Below are 20,478 nucleotides of genomic sequence, written 5' to 3'. Positions count from 1 at the left end.
GCAGGCTGCTACTTTATTTTCCAAAACGTAGCTCGAACTGGCGCTTAGCGCGCCTTCCCAAAAAACCCCCTGTCTCCCTCGTCCTCCCGCCGTATCATAGCCACGCCCCCACAACGGTGGGGGCAGCACTCCTTAACCCCTGAGTGCTTGGCAACATCACCCCCGAACAATATATTCAAACATCGAGATTAACATTCTTCAACAAGTCTCACAGGTTTTCTTACAATTCTCCGTGGCCTCTCCTCTTGATCACCTGCCTCTTGCAGTTCCGTGGTCCTCGCTTCTCTGCTTGTCCCTCCTGGGTCTCCTCCTGGAGGGACCCACAAGTTATCCCGCGTCTCTCGCGGCTCTGGAGAGGCCGATCGCTGGAGCGGCTCTGTTCCTTCTCGTCTGGAGTAATGTCTGAATTGTTGACAGTTCCTGGTGACAGCTCTACTTTGATCCTCGGCTGTCACCATCGTGCCTTTCACTGCGGTTACTCTCATGGGGCTTGGAGCGAACCGCGGATCTGTCTTTCTGGGCGTTGGTTGCTGGACGAGTACTTCGTCTCCAATGTGGAAGTCTTGTATCACTGCATGGCGGCGGGCGTCTGTCTCTCGTCTCGCTCTCTCCTTGGCTTCTGCATCCCTTCGGAGCACATCCATGTCAAGCGGCTCCTCATCAGATGGGTTGTACGGTATGCGGGTTCGTACTTTGTAGCGAAACATGAGCTCGGCAGGTGTCTTGTTGGTGGCTTCGTGAGGAGTGTTTCTCTAGTCCCGTAGGAGTCGGCACAGCGCCTGGTGTGGGTCGACCGCTTCTACTCTGGCTCTTTGTCTCGTTTTTTTGATCGATGCCATGAATCGTTCAGCCATCCCATTCGCTTGAGGGTGGCGAGGAGTTATTTTCGTATGTACAAACCCTAGGTGTTCTGCTAGTGTTCCAAATTCATGTCCACTGAACGGGGGCCCATTGTCGGATTTGACTATTTTGGGGATCCCCCACTCGCTGAACACTTCTTCTATTGCCGCTGCTACTTGGGGGGATGCGGTGGTGGTGACCGTTTTGACGATTGGGAAACGTGAGTGTTCATCTATTAGGAGCAAGAGGTAGTCACCCTCTTCCGTGGGTCCGTAGAAGTCCATGGCTACACGTTCCCATGGCCGTTCGGGTATCTGTGTGTGTTGGAGCGGGGGTGGGTGTTCCGCAGGAGCTGTGCACTGACACGCATGGCAGTTCTTCACCCATTCTTCTACTGCCGCGTCCAGGAACGGGAACCAGACATGGCGCCTCAGCTGCCTTTTGGTGTTCTCCGCTCCTCTATGTCCCTCATGGGCCGTGCTTACTACTTCATTCCTGAGCGTGGCGGGGATGACGATTTTGCACCCTCTGAGGAGGATGTCGTTGTCCTTGACGGCCAGTTCGCTGTGTACCCTGGCCAACCTTTCAATTTCTTGTTTGCACGCTCCCGGGTGTGCCAGCGTTACTCTGTGGTGATCCCTCCATTTGCTGGACAATGTGAGGCTGATGGCGAGTGCCATGGTGGGGTCAGCAGCTGATGCGGCAGCGACTCTCTCCAGGGACAGCGCCGGTGGTAGCGAGTTTGACGCTATGTATTGTACATAGGCGATGTCTCCCTCGCGGGTCAGTGGGGCCCCCAACTGGGTGACGTGACAGGTAGTCAGCGGGGTTAAGGTCCCCCCCAGGACGATGCACGATGTCATAGTCATATTCTTGTAAGCGGATTCCCCACCGCTCGATTCTACGAGGCATCTTGGTGTGCGGGTTGCCAAAAAGCGATAGCAGGGCTTGGTGGTCCGTTATTAAAGTAAACTTTTTCCCAATGATGAAGTCATGGAAATGTTCGCACGCCCAGACGGCGGCTAAGCTCTCTTTTTCCGCCTGGGAGTAGGCCAGTTCCGGGGTGGACAGGGCCCTGCTCGCGTACGCGACAACGTGTCTCGGGTGGACATCCGCCCCGCTGGTTTGGGCTAGGATGGCACCAAGGCCCACCGGGCTCGCGTCCACCACTATTTCAGTGTGCCATGCGGGATTGAAGTATGCCAGGCGGTGTGCTTCCATCAGGGCCCGCTTGATGTCGGAGAAAGCCTGGAGACACGCAGGGGTCCATTCAAACACCGTTTCTTTCTGGAGGAGTTTCCGTAGAGGGTCGGTGAGGGACGCGTAGTGCGGTATATACCTCGCACAGTAGCCAGCCATGCCGATTAACGAGCGGACGTCAGCAACCTGTCGCGGTTCTTCTAGGTTGGTGATAGTGTCAACCTTATCAGGATCCGGCATCATGCCTTCGCTGGAAAAGATGTGTCCAAAAAATGTCAGCTTGGTCTTGCTGAAACGGCATTTTGCAATATTGAGGGTGAGGCCTGCTTCTTGGAGTGCTGCACATGTAGCGAGCAGAGCCTTGTCGTGAGATTCTTTGGATGATCCAAAAACGAGGATGTCGTCACTGTAATTCAGTGTGCCCTTGATGGGTCTGATCACCTGCCGGATGGCCTCTTGGAAGATTTCTGCGGCTGATGAGATGCCGAAGTTCAGGCGCCGATATCTGTAGAGACCGTCATGGGTTGCGAACGTCGTGATGGGTCTGGATTCCGGATGCAGCTTCAGCTGATGGTATCCTTGGTTGAGGTCGAGTTTGGAGAACATCTGGGCGTTGTTCAGTTGCACGATCATGTCCTCGATGCAAGGGCCCGGATGCCTCTCGCGCTGAATGGCAGTGTTTGCCACCCTCATGTCCACACACAAACTGATCTTCCCTCCCTCTTTGGGTACAACCACGAGTGGGGACACCCATGGTGTCGGACCTGTGGCTGGTTCAATGATGCCATCAGACAACAGTTGTTGGAGTGCGTCTGATACTGCCGCTTGCAGGTGGAAACCTACTCTCCGGGGATGTTGCGGTACCGGCCTCACCGATGCGTCAATGTGGAGTCGGATGGGAGGGGCCTTGAGTTTGCCCAGCCCCGTGCAGAGGTTGGGGAAGTCTCTTGTGATGTCAGCCTGTGTGACCAGGTTCTGCAGCTGGTAGCATGCAATGGCGCCAACTGTGTCTCTCGCGTTTGTGCTCTCGGAGGTTGCTGTGATGGAGTCTCCCGCCCTCACGTGTATTTCGATTAACCCCAAGCGGGACGCTGTGTGATAACTGAGCAGGCATCGGCTTCTGGCAAGTGACCGGATGATGTGTATTGTTGTGTCTACTTTCAGGCCATTCAGGAGAAGGCGTTGTGTGAAACATCCTACTGTCGGTAGGGGGGTGGTGGCGCCCCACTGAAATATCCTTGAGCGGGACTGTTGAAGTGCAGGTGGGTTCGGTAGTACGGCATAGTCCTGTTCGCCCATAATGTTAACAGTAGCGCCTGAGTCAATCATGAATTGGAATTGTCTATTCCCCATTTTGATGGGGATTTTCGGGGCTTCTCTGGCTTCTTCAGTGTCGAGTATGAGGTTGACAAACTCATCCTGCTCGTATGAGTCATACGGCATATCATATGCGGCTCCCTGCACCTCCTGGTAGAGAGTCTCAGGCCCATATTCCTCTGGTGGATGATCATATTCATCCGTGAAGTATCTGGTCCGATCAGTCTGCTCTGGCTGTGGTGGGTGCCCCGGCGTATGGTATTCGTCAATGGCTCTGACGTACCGTCTCTGTCCTTGGCTTTGTTGGTAATATCTGGGTTGAAAGTGTCTAGGAGGTGGCGGACGGACAAATGTCCTGACTGGCGTTTGGGGTCTCGCGGGAGGAAATGGTACGCCTTCCCAGCAAACCGAGTGGAAATGTCCTTCTCTTCCGCAGTTTGTGCATCGTTGAGACAAAGCTGGGCAAGATCCTGCATGCGGAAAAGGCATCCCACAGCGATAACATTGTCTCTGTAGGCGGGGTGTTTGGATGTTTTGAGTTCTGTATAACTGTGGCCCCCTGTCACCTGGACGAGATGGTTGTATGGTTGCGACCAGTTCCGCTGCGTCGTGTTTGGGGTTGCTTGGACTGGCCATGGATGTAGCTTGGGCATCGACCCTCTCATGTATGCGAGCGAGCTCGCTCACTTCCTGGATGGAGAGGGTTTTTTTCAGGAGCTGTTTCTTGAGGGCAGGGGATAAGCAGCCTTCAATGACCCTCAATCTTATGGCTTCTTCCAGAGAAAATGCGTCGAATTGGCAATTTGCACCTTTTACTCTCAGGCGGGTTATGAATTCATCAACTGTCTCCTGTGGCATTTGGGTGCACTTGTTGAAAAGGTAGCGTTCATAGTCACAATTGACTTCTATGATGAGGAGTTTGTCTAGGGCATTTATTAAGTCCTTGAAATTGTTCTGTTCAGCTGCAGGAATAGTCTTGACCACAGTCTTTATCTCGCCCCCCACCAGATTAAGGAAGATGTCCCTGATATTGGGGGAATTTCCATCACCAGATCCCCTGACGTAGTGCTGGAAATCTTCCATCCAATCAGTCCATCTGGGTCCTTTCGTGGCTTGTGGGGTCATGGTGAAAGGCGGTGGTAGCCGCAGTTGAATCGGCTGCACCACGTGAGCTGGCTGCACCACGTGAGCTGGCGTAGGCGACCCTGGGTTGGACCCTGAAGCGGAGGCCGGCATGCTCATGATGCCGGAAAAATATGTGTCTTGCGCCTGATTTGGCCTGATTTGGGTAGGCTGGTGGAGCTTGGCCCGTCTGAAAGGTGGAATGTTATGGAGGGGGGTGTCACACTCCAACTTCGCCACGTGTCTTTATTGCGTTCCAGGGGGCCTGGGCAAACTCACCGGCCTGCGATGTGGGGGGGGGGGTCGCAGCAGATGTCCAATGCTTCCCTGCGCTGTGCTGCGCTGTGCCAGGGGCGCTCGTCACACTGTGGTGGTCAGGCAGGCTCCCAGGATCCACCGACGACCCTCTTGAGGTGTTGAGGGAGTACTGAGAGGAGGAGGAGGGCTCCCGCCCGTGTCGGACGTCGAGATGTAGGAGGAGGAGGCCCGGGGCATTCAGGGCGAGAAATTGGCGGACTGCCAATACGGATGCCTTTGAACGCGCTCGCGGCGCGGAGAGTGGCGGAAAGCCATGGAGGAGCGGCGGACTGCCAAGGAGGACTCCGTGGGCGCACGGGAACGAAACCTCGTCGCCAGTGTTACCTCGTAGAGGCCGTGTAAAGGAGGACGTGCACACCAGAGATTGCAGGCTGCTACTTTATTTTCCAAAATGTAGCTCGAACTGGCGCTTAGCGCGCCTTCCCAAAAAAACCCCTGTCTCCCTCGTCCTCCCGCCATATCATAGCCACGCCCCCACAACGGTGGGGGCAGCACTCCTTAACCCCTGAGTGCTTGGCAACAGGGGGGGCTGCAGGCAGTCTCCCCCCGCATATATATGGGGTGAAAAGGGGTTCGAAATAAAAAAGACGGCATTGTAGGGGTTCGCAGTAAAATGGTTGCAGTAGTCGCATAGATCTCATTGCTAATATGACTGTCATTCTGCAAGGCTTCCCTTTGAGGAAGAGTTTACAGCCGAGCAGCAGCAGTGGCTCACACATCACAACGCCCCCAGAGAGCCACTGCTATGCTTTTAGGATATGTGTAATGCCCTTATCCTTCATGGGTGTAGCCCCATAGCGCCGAGCACTATTGAACAGTGCAATGCTGCTAAGCTTCCTTTAGGACGGAGTCTGAAACACTGCATACATGTTCATACATAACATACATAGGTGACACTGCACAAGAGTGAAAAGTAGATGGGTGTTGACGTTCTTGGTACACAGACAATTGGTAGCAATCCGTTGCTATAGTACCTTAATTGCAAAGGATCAGGAAAGTTCCCAGGGCTTGCAGTGAAGCTAGGATCAGTTTGGAATAAGTGTCGGCCTTTGGCAATATAATAGTCAATAAGGGGGTGCTTATTATAGAATAGTCTGAAAGTCCTGCTTCTTTCATCAGGCACTGCTTCACGGAGTGTGGGTGTGTGCAAACAGACTTGCCCCGAAAGGGGCAATACGGTGGGTGGGATGGGGGTGCATGTGTGCAGGGCTAGCATCCTTGTGTGATACAGGTGTAATTAGCGCCTGACACTTCATTTTCTGCCCGCACGTGTACAGAGAGGCTGGCCTAATTTAATTAATCTATGGGGAGGTTTGCCTGCATACGAATTGCAAAAGTCCATTGCTGCGTAGACTTGAGGGAATAAAGGCATGGTATGTCACCTCACAACTTAGAGACGTAGCCAAGCTTTTTTGAAAAGTAAAGCTCAAAAGACAAAAAAGAGGCACCTGTAACGTTTGTTACATTTTGTTGGGAAACGACCTCCGTTTTTAGGTGTTCTCTATAAATTAAAATGTGCCTTAGCAGCGATGGGGTCGATAGACCCCTCCCCACCCCCAATCACCTCTCCCCCACTGATTCCAACTGCTCCCCCACACCCTTGCATGCACAAATAGGCTCACAATGTGATTGAGAGGGTAGAAACCACTGCTTTATTAGGCAGGAGTTATCTTACTGGTGATCCCTAATAAGCCTGGAAGTGTTTTAGTGGCAGGGAAGGGGTGACAGTGAGTGACAAAGTGGGTGGAGTAATGCCAATAACTACCACATACCCCACGTACCATAATTATGAGACCAGACAAATAGGTAAGGTGGAAAAACTTTGGCCACAAGCTTTATTGTGTAAAGAGCTATGTGTAAAGAAAACCAACCAAACAAAAACATAATGATAAAACAAAACCATTTTGGGGGACAAGGGATCAGGTGAGCGGGGACCCTACTCATTCGTAGGGCCAACTCGAGGCGGAACCCTGCCGCCCTGATACTAAAGCTTGCAACTTCTGTGGACAGGCGTGTGAGCCATGTCCGGTTTTTCTTCTTTTACTTGTATACTTCGCTTAATTGTCATTTTGCAATTCCAACTTTAATGACCAGTTGACTCCCTTGATTAGCCACCGGCTTCTTCTTTATCCTGGCTTTTTTCAAATTTTCTTCTTAGTGCAGCGTTTACCTTTTCCCAGTTATTTATGCATTTTAGCCCAATTTTGAGGCATTATTATCCTTCCTTTTGATGTATAGTTCCCTTTTTGGGATTGGCCCCTTGAGAGGCGTTATTATTTTTTCCCTTTATTATTTATTTGCCTCTTGTGAGGCGTTAGTATTTTTCCCCATTCATTCATTTGCTTCCTTTCTTTTTCCCGTCATATTTCACCTTTTTGCATTGCCTCTTGTGAGACGTTAGTCATTTCTTTTCTTTGTTTCCCGGAGGTTTAGACTTCTCTGGTATTGCTTGTTTTACCTTTCTACCCTTATCGCAGCGTTGACTGTCGTTTTGTGTCATTTATTATTGGTGCTCCCTACCCCTGGCACTGCCTATATAAGGGAGGGAGGGAGGTTTTTTATTCCATTTTCTTGGGAGTGCCGGTAGTCTTGTGTGCACAGTTGGCCAGTGCACGGGGAAAGGGAAGCAATGGTAGGGGCTGCCTTGCCCTCCTCTGTTATAGCCCCACAAAGGTGCTTGAAGACAGGCAGACCCCTCCTTGTCAGATCAAAGGATCGAAGGCCCTGTGTCCTCCCTTCTGTCTGGATGGGAGGAGGGCCTTTGATGTAGCTGTCAGTGGCAGGGACCTCCTGTATGACAGGAGTGTGCTACTTGCCCCTGCCACCTTCAGCCTGCTTGGGCGCCCAGTAGTCTGGGTCCCTTTTGTTCCTAGGACCTGGTGGCCTACCCTGCGCACATAGGGAGGTGCTGCCAATGTCTGCTTCCCCTGCAAACCCACCTGCAAGGAACACACTCTTATTTTTTCGATCAAACATTCCCCATTCTTCGCTCTCTATACATCACCTCATTTACATCACATTATTTTACTTTCACTTTGACTTGTCACTTAGATACTTCTGCTTCATTCTTCCCCCTCTCAATCCACACACTGTTTGGACTGGAAGGAGTTCCAGGCCTCCCACTGCCGCCCCTCAACCTCCTGTGGCCTCCCTTGGTCGTGTACCCTTGGGCACTGTGGCAAAGCTGGTGGTTGTAGAATGTAGCTGGCCTGGAACCCTATGTCACCTCAAGGTTCCTGGGGTGACGGTTGGGACACGGATTTATCTACCATAGCGCCTACCCCCCTTCTATCTTAATCCCTGTAACCAGGGGTGTTGCTAGGTCTGGAAAAGACCCGGGGCTAAGCTGATGTCGGAACTGTTGGGACTGGGGGCTAGCTAGTCTTTTGACTGTAGCTCCTGAGATTCTATCTGGGGCTACAACCAAAAGATCAGGGGCTATAGCCCCCTTAGCCCCCCCCCTAGCAACGCCCCTGCCTGTAACTCAATAGATCAAATTCATATTCATACTAACCAGCTTCCAGAGTCCTTCCTGTTTACTTGTGTGAACCCCAGATACTGCACCGTGCCGCACCCGTGTGGTTATCGACAGCACTTTCTTATTGGATGCCGATAGACCCTGTAATTCCACTGGGATGGTCCTAAGAGAAGGAAACAACAACAAACAGAACACATTGTTTACAAGCAGTAAATGGCACCACTGGGTTCCATCTCATAAAAGAGTCTTTTTGCTGATGTAACGGCGGGAAAGAAAATTGCACCGGCACCCAAAAAGGGTGTCCAACTCTGCACGCCACTTTTTAAGGGCCCCTTCACACCCCTACGCCACGAAGGACACACTTCTGATCCCACCCAGTGACACTGACCCTAATCTTGCCCACCCACTTACCCAATCCATCCCCTTTCGGGACCGTCCCCCACCCCCCGCCCTTCGATTGAAGCCTGGCGTGTGCACCGCCACTTTGGCTGCTTCTCCGCACGTTTATCGTGTATGGACTCGCCTTTTTAAACATGCATGCATGCATGCACTGATCCATTGACTCCTTCAGGAAATCAAGGACGCTGCGCCCTCGGCTTTATCTTTGAATCCAGAGTCCCTCCGAAATACCAGCTCAAACACACATCTGGACACAGCGTTGACATTTCACTCGTCTTTAAGCAACGTGTGCATTGCAGCTTCTCATTAAAAGCAGACATGCATGCACCGAATGCCGTGTGCTCTGCCGGGTGACGTCACATGGCATTATATTGCCAACTCGAACACGGGTTCGCCCTAGCGACCTTTGCTCTTTCCAGGGAACGCCGCTGCCCGTCCCGCCTCTCTCTGATCTGACATATTGATTGGGGCCGATTTCTCACGGCTTTCTGGGCGGCCATCAGTGAGCTGCAGTCGCCTACCACCTCTCTCCACCGCGAGCTGTTTATCAACAAAAGCGCTCAGAAACATAGCACGCAGCGTGGCTGGAGGGGCTCTGCATTTCTTTCAAAACAGCCAGGGAAAAGTCGCTGCAAATGTTTGGTGGCATAACATTTGTAGAAACGATCAATTTGTTTAGCACAAACAAGGTACTGAACTGCATCGGGTCGATGTACACGGAAAACCGATCTAGAAATGGCATTGACCTAAAACCATATAAAACGTATCACAGTAGAGCAAGAAAAGTAGAACCAATCACAATAGGGCTAAGGGAAAAGCCGTCACGTTTACTGTAAAAAAAAAAAAAGAATGTTGCAGAGACTAAAACCCCAGAAAACTTAACTGTGACTTGAATGCACTCAGAGACTGATAACATGGTTGCGGTGGCACGGTTCAGCCCTTGCTGATCTAGGCGCCTCCAGGAAAAGAAAGTGGCATCTTGCCGGGTCGTTGAATTTGGGATGTCAAGCTATTGCATATGTTTGTATTCCGGCGGGAGACGGGCCCCATTGGTATGACAACAATGCAGTTTCTTATTTGTTGATAGGACAGCTTGCTGGGTTATGTGCTTGCTGATCAAATCGATATGTAACCTGCGTGCCGTAGGTTTGAATCCTGGTGGGGTGTACTCGGCCTTTCCACTGTCTGTGATCACTCAAATAGTGCAGTTGATTTGGCTTAATGACAACTGTCATTTACAACCCTTCGAACCGTCAATACTGTTGGTATAACAGTTATTTAGATACTAGAGTATATTTTTGAATGTTTATTTGATATTATAGTAAACTTTTCATACTCATTAATAGTACATCTCTTGTCTTTTGGGACAGTGTGCCAATTGCAATTTCAGTTTATTAGCCCAATATACATAATGTTACGTGTTTATGGAACTGCTGTATAATGTATTCATAATGCTATGCTAATTTATAAAGGTAATTCTTTTTGGCAAGTTTGTGACAGAAAAATGCTCCACGAAATCCTAAAAAAGAAATGTGAAACCATTTTTTTCTGATACTCCTATCCCATGATGCGGGCATTGTGTCCTCTATCATGCTTCTTCCAGGGGAGGAGAGTCTTACTCTGGTTGTTTTAAGTGGGCAATACTCTTTGAATATAGACTGCATAGCAGGGCTATAGATGATCCAGCTCAGTTACAGCTGCCAGCATACAGTGAGACAGCTCAGTTACAGCTGCTGGTATACATTGAGAGTACTCGGTTACAGCTGCCAGCATACAGTGAGACAGCTCAATTACAGCTGCTGGTATACAGTGAGACAGCTCAGTTACAGCTGCTGGTATACAGTGAGACAGCTCAGTTACAGCTGCCGGTATACAGTGAGACCGCTCAGTTACACGGCATACAGCGAGGTAGCTCAGTTACAGCTGCTGGCATGTGTTCAGAGAATTTTCAGTTCCCCAGATTAATATTTGTCCATAGGAATACAACAGCATTCAAAATAAATGATCCATTTCATTGCACCTTTCCCTCAAGTAAGGTCGGATCACACTGTCAGCATTAATAGTTTTGTGCATATTTTGAGAGATGGTGCTTATGAAGCCCTTGATTTGTTTTGGGCCAAAGATATTGTTTCGAGATTTTGAAGACCATATGTCACAGGGATCGAAATAAAGGTTTGATGAGCAACCACTAAACGTAGCTCTTGGTATCGCTCCTTCAGCAGGAGCTAGCTCTGGGAATGGGGCGCTTGAAAATATTCCTTACACATGAAATGCAAACTGTTCGTTTTTGTCCTTTAAATAATCTGATCCCATATGCTGCAAATTTGTTCCCGATGTGCCCCGATGCCCCTTTGACACGTTCCCAGACTCGGAATCAATGTCGCACAGGTATGTTTGTAAGGCACAAGTCGGCCATGGGAGGCAAAAGTAGCTCCTGGCAGACGCTGGTGTCAAGCTAACCACGCTCTTCTGGGCATCGAACGCCTAGCACTTTCTTTCGCACGCTTGTGTAATTTGCATTGATCTCTGCTGAAAACACTTGTATAGAGTTACTTGTTTCATATTGAATGTGAGCTGTGAAGTCCCAATTCAAGATTAGTGGGTCAGAACTATGCAGGAGTTTGATTGCTGTGAGATGTTCTCAGTAGCGGCAATGCACCTTGGCAGGTTTTATTTAAACCAAAAAAAGAGCATGAAATGGTTGTCAGAAAAAGAGGGGCCGATTCATGTCATTGAGTATTAAACCAAAAGGGTGTACATTCCTCGCTCAGTTAATCAATTTGCGTCCGTTTCTTATAAGCTTCACTGATAAACATTATTTTTTTGCGTTGTACCGATCCTGCAGGATAAAGTCGCAATCATTTTAAAGTTTAACAGCAAGTAATCAGAAATATTGCACCACAAAACTGCATTTTGCCGCATTTATAGTTCATCAGAATAGTGATAGGTAGATTAGATGGTAATCCCATGGATGTCCATTATCCGTGCCCTTATTGTACCTCATGATTGAAAATAAGCCCTTCCATGTGGGGTTCCTTCTCTACATGATGCATTGCGCTTCTGAACGCTTGTGGCAGATGGGTAAAATATTGAATTGTGTACCCTTTTTGGAGGCATTTTATGCATTTCGCTCTACAATTGAAATAGACCACGTTTTTTTTTGTTTTTGTTGCTATGGCAAATTAACAATTAGCTATAAGGTCTGATAGTACCCGTCTACTTGCTGCAACTAGTGGGTTATTGGCAGTCCATTGTTTCAGGATAGTCTTTTTTTGCTGTTTCCTGGATTAATACTCTATGTAAAACCTTCCCCAATGGTCGGAATGTGAGAATGAATGCATAACCCAGTGTTGAGTGCTAAGCGTGTTTCATTCTCAAAATATGATAGTGAAATTCTTTGCCTGATTTCTGGGACGGGGTCCTAGGACTACCCATGCCTGCCTCCAGTTTGCTTCACCGAGAAGAAATGTATTGCAATTGTGACACCACCTGTACTACAAGAGGTGATCACAAGGGCTTACAGATGTATGTATGGTTTCATATACTTGAAATTACCTGATTTTTCATGATCGACGAAAGGATCATTACGGGTTGTAGCTTTGACACAGGTCGAGGTGTCTGAATGAGTTGGTTTTCAGACTTTGGTAGTGGTCACGTGCATTACAATAGTGTATCCATTTAGCTGTTTAAATACCCAGATCTGTCTGAGAATGTAGACATGACCGATTCATATGGGTAGTTCATCTTTCTAGCATACACTTTTAGTGACGTTCTCTACTTACGCTTAACAGCAGTCGATGGCCTATGACAAGAATTGATTATTCAAACCAGAAGGACATAAGTAATGTTCCTTATTTGGGAAATCCCCCTGTGGCAGTGTTCTTTATTGATGATGCATGTCTAACCATGTTTTTGAGTGCATCACATATTTTAAGTGAGCTTGTCCGAAAGAGGTGAGACCATAATTAACCATGGGTTAAGATGACTTGGTGAGCTTAGTGCTTCCTTTAGAAATGTTTCAATCCCTCTGTCCTTCATATTTCTGAAGTGGAAAATTGAGTACCATTACATTTGGCACCAATAACACAAACACTTAGAAACTGGCGGAATCCAGCATGAAGTCCCACATTAAAGCGTGATATTATCATTGTGTCAAACTTTGGAAAGAACTCGTACACTGATTTATTCTTTGTTCTAATGAATCACTAATCATTCTGCTTTGCGGGCACCCCAGAGCACATCTCACTCTGTGGATTGACTGAAAATAAAATGTGTGTAGCTAGTCACACATGTCCCAGCTAGCCAGTCATGGTCACACCCAGCTTCCTGGTGGTGGAACACACAAGTTGGGGTGTTGAGTGTCTTTGGTTGGCTCTACTCAATCGGACCAACCGTAGGTGGCTGTTGAGGGCCTCATCCTTAATCTGCCAGATTGGTTTTATTGGTCAGTAAACTAGTTATCGCTTGAATAAACTATTATCTCTTAAAGGAAACCTTAGGATATGATAGGTTAGTTATAACGTGCTTAATACCCTGAGGTTTCTAAGCGCGGACCAGGGGATCGAACCTGTGTTGCTCCATGTCGTCTTGCTGCCAAGGCGAGCACGTTGCCGCTTCACTATCCTCCCGAGGAGAGTCTGGTATTTAAGGCACGAGATGTCAAATTGCAAGATCAATGTGATTTTCTCGATTTTCACAAAATTGAAGCTAACCATATTTTTATGAATTTTTTTTTTTCTTTGCACACGTTTGTGTGAGCAGGAGGGGGCGGGGTTGTTCTGCCCGCATGCCATTTCCCCACTTACCCTCAAGTAATGCATTCCCTGTACTCCCTTCTGTTTTGTGGGGTGTTTATTTTCCTCGTTTTTGTTAACTAATTTTATTTTGGTGAACATGGTTTCTGAAGATAACATTAATTAAAATGTGCTAGCTCACGTTTGCATGAGGTGGGGACGGAGTTTGTTGAAGAAGGAAATACGCTAGTGACAAAACACGCAGAACATATACATGCCTAGGAATACATACTGCACATCCGGGTCCTCGTGGTGTAAAACATCCGTTTGCTGTGATACCAGATTGCTTAGAAATCTATGCACACATGTGGGTGTCAGAGAGCGGGATCCTTGTTAGCCTTTGGTGTTATTTCTTTAGAATTTTTTTTTTAAATGATATAGTTGGTTTCACACTTCATTTATAGACATGTACAATTTAAGTTTCTTAAATTGAGCAAGAGGATAAAAACTTAGAAAGTAAAAACAAAATATATATCAAGCAAACAAGTAGAACACAATCACGAAAAAATGAAGAAAGAGTTTCTTGATGTCGATCTGAGAGTACACCGGATAGCTAGTCATCAGTAGCTTCCCTTATGCTCCATTGATGGGTTATTGTCTAGTCCTAAGATGTTCTGTAGGAATTGCACTATCGTGAAGTTTAGTTTATTTTCTCGACCATTCATATGATGAATTCTCGACCATCGCATATCTTTGTCCATCTGTTGGTCCGCTATGTTGAAATATTTGCCAAAGATCCGCCTTTTATGCATTAGTTCTGGGCATGCCATTAATAAATGGTGAATTGGTTCTGAAACTTCGTTGTTTTTGCACAATTGTCGATATCAATCTTTTTTTGGAATTTGCCATGTCGTGGCCAGTTTTTCTCTTGTAGACAGGTTGTTTAGTCGAATCTCCAAGTAAAATGCGCGGTTCTTACAGTCAGGGAATATTTCCATGTATGTTGGGATTTCATTTAATGCTCATATGTTTGATTGACATTGGAGATTTCGGGCATATAGAGTTTTGGCATGGCAGGTTCTGATCCAATCGTTCTTTGCCAGTTTGGTTTTTGCATGCTGGGGTCTATTCAGAAGTGCTTCAACTGATATTTCTTCATCCTTTGGTTGTCGAAATAGTTGTTCTTTCCAGGTCTGGAGAATTGTGTTGTTAATGGCTTTTTCGAATATCTTTCAGAATTTCTATAGCTGGTATATCGTCTTTTATCAGAAGTTTTCTCAGGAGGTAGAGTTGCTTCCATATAACTAGTGATGATAGCGATTGTGTCGCAACTTCATAACGAATTCTGACCATTGGATATGAATCAGGCAGTCTTAGGATTTTCTTCCAAAACATTGCCTTCAGTTTTTCGGTTGTGAATGGATCATTGCGTCGCTACCAGATGTGATTACCGGAATTTCTTTCTGTCTATAGAAGGATATGATAGGCTTGAATTAAAATATTCCATATTTCTGATGTAGGATACATCCTTGTCTGGCTAGCGATTGAGTTTTCCTTTCTAGAGTATTAAACCATTGCTTTTCTGTTTTCAAATGGTTTAACGTGATGCCAAGGTATTTAAAAGTTGACACTTCTTCTAGGCAGATTTCATCAATGGTCAATTTCAATGGTCTTTGCTTCTTGAAAGAGAGTTTGACTAGAGCAATGACTTTGGTCTTTGTAATGTTGATACGCATTTCGTTGGCCTTCATGTAGTCCCCCATAAGGTGTAAACTCTGTTGTAGACCTGAGATGGTTTTGTCCAATAGAATAATGTCATCGGCATAGAACAATGCTGGCACTGCGACAGAGTTCAGTTTCGGATGGTTTAGAGCCAAGTTGTTTAGATGTTCTTCACAGTCTGCTGTGTATAAATTATACAATGTAGCTGCCAAGGGGCATCCCTGTTTTAGACCTTTTGATGTATTTATCAAGAGGGTGGTGTTGCCATCCTTTGAAAGTCTCACTGCAATTGTGGCGTTAGAGTATAATAACTTTATTGGCTCTAGGATCTCAGTCGGGCAGTTCCATGCCACTAACTTTTCCCATAACTGTATTCTCGATATGGAGTCAAATGCCATATGAAGATCTTTGAATGCCGCATAGATCGAGGTTTTCTTTTCTATGGCTTTGTTCTTGATCAGGTTCATTATGAGGAGGTTTACGTTTGTTCCAACATAAGGCGTGAAACCAGTTTGCCTTGCTGCAAATCGTTTTGTTGTTGTGGCACATTCCTTTAGTTCTTTTAAGGAGTAATGCAGCAAAGATTTTACCTAATGGGTCTAGTAGTGCGATTGGTCTAAAGTTCTGCGGGTTGTCTCGTGCGCCCTCTTTATATATTGGGACGATGGTCGCGGTTTGCCACGATGGGGGGATTTATTTCAGTTTATTTATGATCTCTAATAGTTGTATCATAAAGACAGTCTAGCAAATGTGTGGTGTTTATGTGGCCCTCTTTTTTTGATCTGAGGGTCTATGTCATGAGGTTGAAATACAATGTATGTGACAAAAGGACGTGGACTACCCCACCTGTCTGGCACTGGCCGGCAGTATTTCACAGTACAAATTGACTGATCAACTAGTTTGATCTGTACATTAAAAGGAGATCGCCAAAGTAGCATTTGTGAACATAACAATTTTATTTTCTCATAAAAAGCCTAAGTAGGCCGTTATACATGTATTGCCATGTTTAACCCCAGATGTACTGGGCGTGGGTACAAATGATATTATATTACACATTCATATAATAATAGTTTGTAGTCGAAATTATTGCACAGACAAAAGATTTTTGCAATTAGTGACTAAGAATGTGGTTCTTGTAACCAAAACATCTATCTAGTCGACACTTTGTGGTGTTTCTGGCAAGAACTCGTGTAGTAAGTGTTCTTGTGCCGTCTTCAGGACTGTGAAGTGGACTGGAAGGTGTCACTTGTGGTATCCTGTGGATGGTATATCTAGAGGGATAGTGGAGATTAAAATCAGTGTGGTTGGTGTCTCAGAATAGGTATTTTTTCCTATGTGAAGTACTGGAAATATTCCTACCTGAGCCCATCATTGTAGTGCCACAGGTTCTGAGAAGAGATGTGGTATTCTTCTCACACAGTGCCTTCTGTGTGCCGTATATTTCTTTGCTCCTGTGCTTCTAGGTGCTATTCTTTCGATATCTAGCTTGTGCAGCTGAAAAAACAGAAACAGGGCTCCTGTTATCCTTGTGGTGCTCACTGGTGTGCACTAATGCTAACAACGTGATTTTGTGTTTAGTCTAATGTGGGCAGCAATGCTCGCTGTGCTCTGAGATTGGCATGGTCTGGTAGGTCCAAATGGGACTGTTCCAGTATGTGACTGAATTGTCACGTGTGGATCTCAGTGGACAAAGTGAGCCTGTAGTAGTGAAAACCCCGGTTGTCATATATACGTGTGTTTCACCGGCTGGCTATAGTTGATTCTAGATTTTGTGAACAAATTATGAGATGAGCGGCTCTGCGTCGTTGGTGCCGGGAATGGCCTGCCCTTAAGGGGCTTGGTCGATCCGTGATGTGCCGCTCACTGGTGTAGGTCCAGCGGTCAGAGAGACTACAAAATCATGCTTAATGGTAGCTAACAGTGACCGAACGTAGATCTAGTCATAGCTGAGACACAACGGGGCCATGCAGCGTACGGCGGTCTTACCTGCTAACGCCTTGGTTGTGTGTGAGCTGTATCCGTGGCTGTGCTTCTGGTGGCGCGCATGCGCTTTTGCTATATGGAAGACAGTGACGCTGGTTGCTAAGCGCCATGGCGCTCGCGGGCTGCACGTGCGCATTGAAGAGATACTAATGGTGTATAGTATCACGCAGTCAAGGGAATTCTGCGAGCTGACTAATAATGTTGCAGGCTCGCTCGTGACAATGTATGCCTGTCGTATTATGTAGCCAGTAGTATAGGAGTATCTGTTATGAACAGATCGTCTTAACCTGCCTTATATTTAATGCCTGCTGTGTGTGCATTGTATATAAGTTTGCGCCAGAACTGGCCATTTGTTTAGTGAACACAATTTGCAAGAGCGGTCAGGCACATACGTTGTTCATAATTTCTGCCTCTCTTTATCCGGAGAGTTCACAGTCTATGGTTTCCAGCGATTTTTTTATTGTCGTTTAACACATTGATACTGGATGCATGCATTCAAATCTGTCACCCTATATATGGTCCCTCTCTTGTTTTGTTTTTACCTTTGAAAATAAAATCCTAAGAGAAATGGATACCATCTTCAAAACTAAGAACAACTACAGAGACAATCTCTCTAAAACAGAAAGGAAGGCCTTACGAAATCTAGAAACAACACCTTTTTCTAGTCAAACCAGCTGACAAATGAGGAGGCATAGTTCTATGGGGAAAAACCCTATATGAAGAAGTTTCAAAACAATTAAACGACAACCGGTTTTACAAGAAACTAGACCACTACCCAACCACACGTATCTCAGAAGAAATCAAAAGCTTGATGTTATATGCAACCACGCAAGGATGGATTGATGAGGACGAGAAATCTTTCCTAATCAAAGAACATCCAGTCATAACAGCATTCTACTGCATACCTAAAATCCATAAAAACACGTCCAAACCACCAGGAAGACCAATAGTCTCTGCCAGAGTTTCACTACTGGAACCCTGTCCGTATACACTGACGTCTTCTTACGCCCATGTGTCAGGAAAATGAAATCTTTCATTCGGGACACAACAGCCATTATACATCATGTAGACAACTTAGAGACATCCCAACAAGACATACTCGTCACCTTTGATGTCAAGGCACTCTACAAGAGTATTCCACAAAAAGAATGCATTGATATACTCTGTGAATATCTGGATAAGAGATCCGATCTGTCCACAGCCACCTCTTTCATCCAAGAATGTATCCGTCTAGCTTTAAGAGAAAATTATTTCATATACCAAGGACAATTTCATCAGCAAGTGAGAGGCACAAGCATGGGATCCACATTTCCACCAGATATTGCCAATCTCTATATGGACAACCTAGAAAACAAATTCATTTACAATGATAATAACAGATACAGAAACCAACTTGTTGGATGGGTACGATATATTGATGATATTTTTACAATCTGGAGAGGAACAACCACACAACTACAAGAATTTTACACATGGCTCAACAGCGTAGACCCATGTATAAACTTTACCATGCATCACAACACCATTAAAATAGCATTCCTGGACCTTAATATCCTCAGGGCAGACAATGGAAAAATCTCTACAACCCTATAACGGAAACCGACAGACAAGAACACCCTACTCAATTTTTACAAGTTTCCATCCACAAGCTTTAAAGGAAAATGTACCCTTCGGCCAATTTCTAAGGATCAGAAGAAATTGTACTACATTGCCAGAATATGACCACCACGGCAAAGATCTGACAAACAGACTAAAAGCACAAGGTTAGCCACCACCCATCATCAGGAAGGCCCGTTAAACAGCAAGGAATACTAACAGAACTGACTGCCTGACCAAACGACAAAGAGAAGAACACAAAGAAAAAATGAAATGCGTCACAACATTTACACCAGTCAGTAACGCCCTCAGGAAAACCATTCTGAACAACTGGAGTCTACTGCAAACTGACACATTCACACCAGAGAAACCAAGATTTGCATTTAAAAGAAGCAAAAACCTAAGACCATCTGGTACACACTTACCCCATTGAATAACCAAAAGGACTAGATCAAACCGTTCTATGGCACCTTCCTCCAGAAGTAGGACACTACAGACGCGGAAAATGTTCAGTGTGCCACCTTATACAAGACCAGAAGGAAGTCTGACTGAATGAAATTATTTGGAAGTACAAAACATTCTCCAACTGTCTAACAAAATGGAGCATTTACATGATCAAATGCCCATGCAACCTATTATACATAGGTAAAAGCAAGAGAGATATTAGACAAAGGATTTGTGAGCACAGGTCGTGTCTCAAGAACTCAATCAAAGACAAACCCATGGTGGTACACTTTGTCAAATAAAAACACAAGCATATTGAACTACGTTGGTGCATCATCCAAACCATTAATGCAAAAGCCAGAGGAGGAGACAGAGACCTGGAACCAAGGAAACTGAAACAAAAATGGATACACCGTCTAGATAGGGTTAAAAGTGGCTTAAATGTTTCCATTGAATGGAACCTTTTTTTTCTAAAAAACACCTAGGCCTGGACCAGCAGTCACCACATCGGACGCCCTAACAATCCCTTACCACCTTCAAAACAAGCAGCCCCTGCCACTCTATACAGACCCATACAGCACACCAATCATCTGTCAGTGCATGTCATAGTCACATGATTTTTCCTTAATATATGCTAATAAGCATATCTAGGTAGAGGGGCCAGCAATATAATATCACCGACCAAAACAAGAGAGGGACCATATATAGGGTGACAAATTTGAATGCACGCATCCAGTATCAATGTGTTAAATGACAATAAAAAATCTCTGGAAACCATAGACTGTGAACTCTCCAGATAAAGAGAGGCAGAAATTATGAACAACGTATGCGCCTGACCGCTCTTGCAAATTGTGTTCACTAAACAAATGGCCAGTTCTGGTTCAAATTTATATACAATGCACACACAGCAGGCATTAAATGTAAGGCAGGTTAAGACGATCTGTTTATAACAGATACTCCTATACTACTGGCTACCTAAAACGACAGGCATACACTGTCACGAGCAAGCCTGCAACATTATTAGTCAGCTTGCAGAATTCCCTTGACTACGTGATACTGTACACCATTAGTATCTCTACAATGCGCACGCGCAGCCCGCGAGCGCCAGGGCGCTTAGCAACCAGCGTCACTGTCTTCCATATAGCAAAAGCGCATGTGCGCTTCCAGGAACATAGCCACGGATACAGCTCACACACAATCAAGGCATTAGCAGGTAAATCCGCCGTACAATGCACGGCCCTGTTGTCTCAGCTATGACTAGATCTATGTTCAGTCACTGTTAGCCACCATTAAGCATGATTTTGTAGTCTCTCTGACCACTGGACC

At 46.2% G+C, this 20,478-nt stretch overlaps 1 protein-coding gene across 5 annotated transcripts in view; it reads left to right on the top strand.

The window, feature by feature from the left end:
* Nucleotides 1-20,478, top strand: part of LOC138515801 (broad substrate specificity ATP-binding cassette transporter ABCG2-like) — a 647,435-nt gene that overhangs the window by 215,423 nt on the left and 411,534 nt on the right. The window lies entirely within an intron of this gene.

The sequence above is a fragment of the Ambystoma mexicanum genome, chromosome 6q (assembly GCF_040938575.1).
Source record: "Ambystoma mexicanum isolate Mex_15411 chromosome 6q, UKY_AmexF1_1, whole genome shotgun sequence".
Lineage (NCBI taxonomy): Eukaryota > Metazoa > Chordata > Amphibia > Caudata > Ambystomatidae > Ambystoma > Ambystoma mexicanum.
This window is presented reverse-complemented; position numbering and strand designations above follow the sequence as displayed.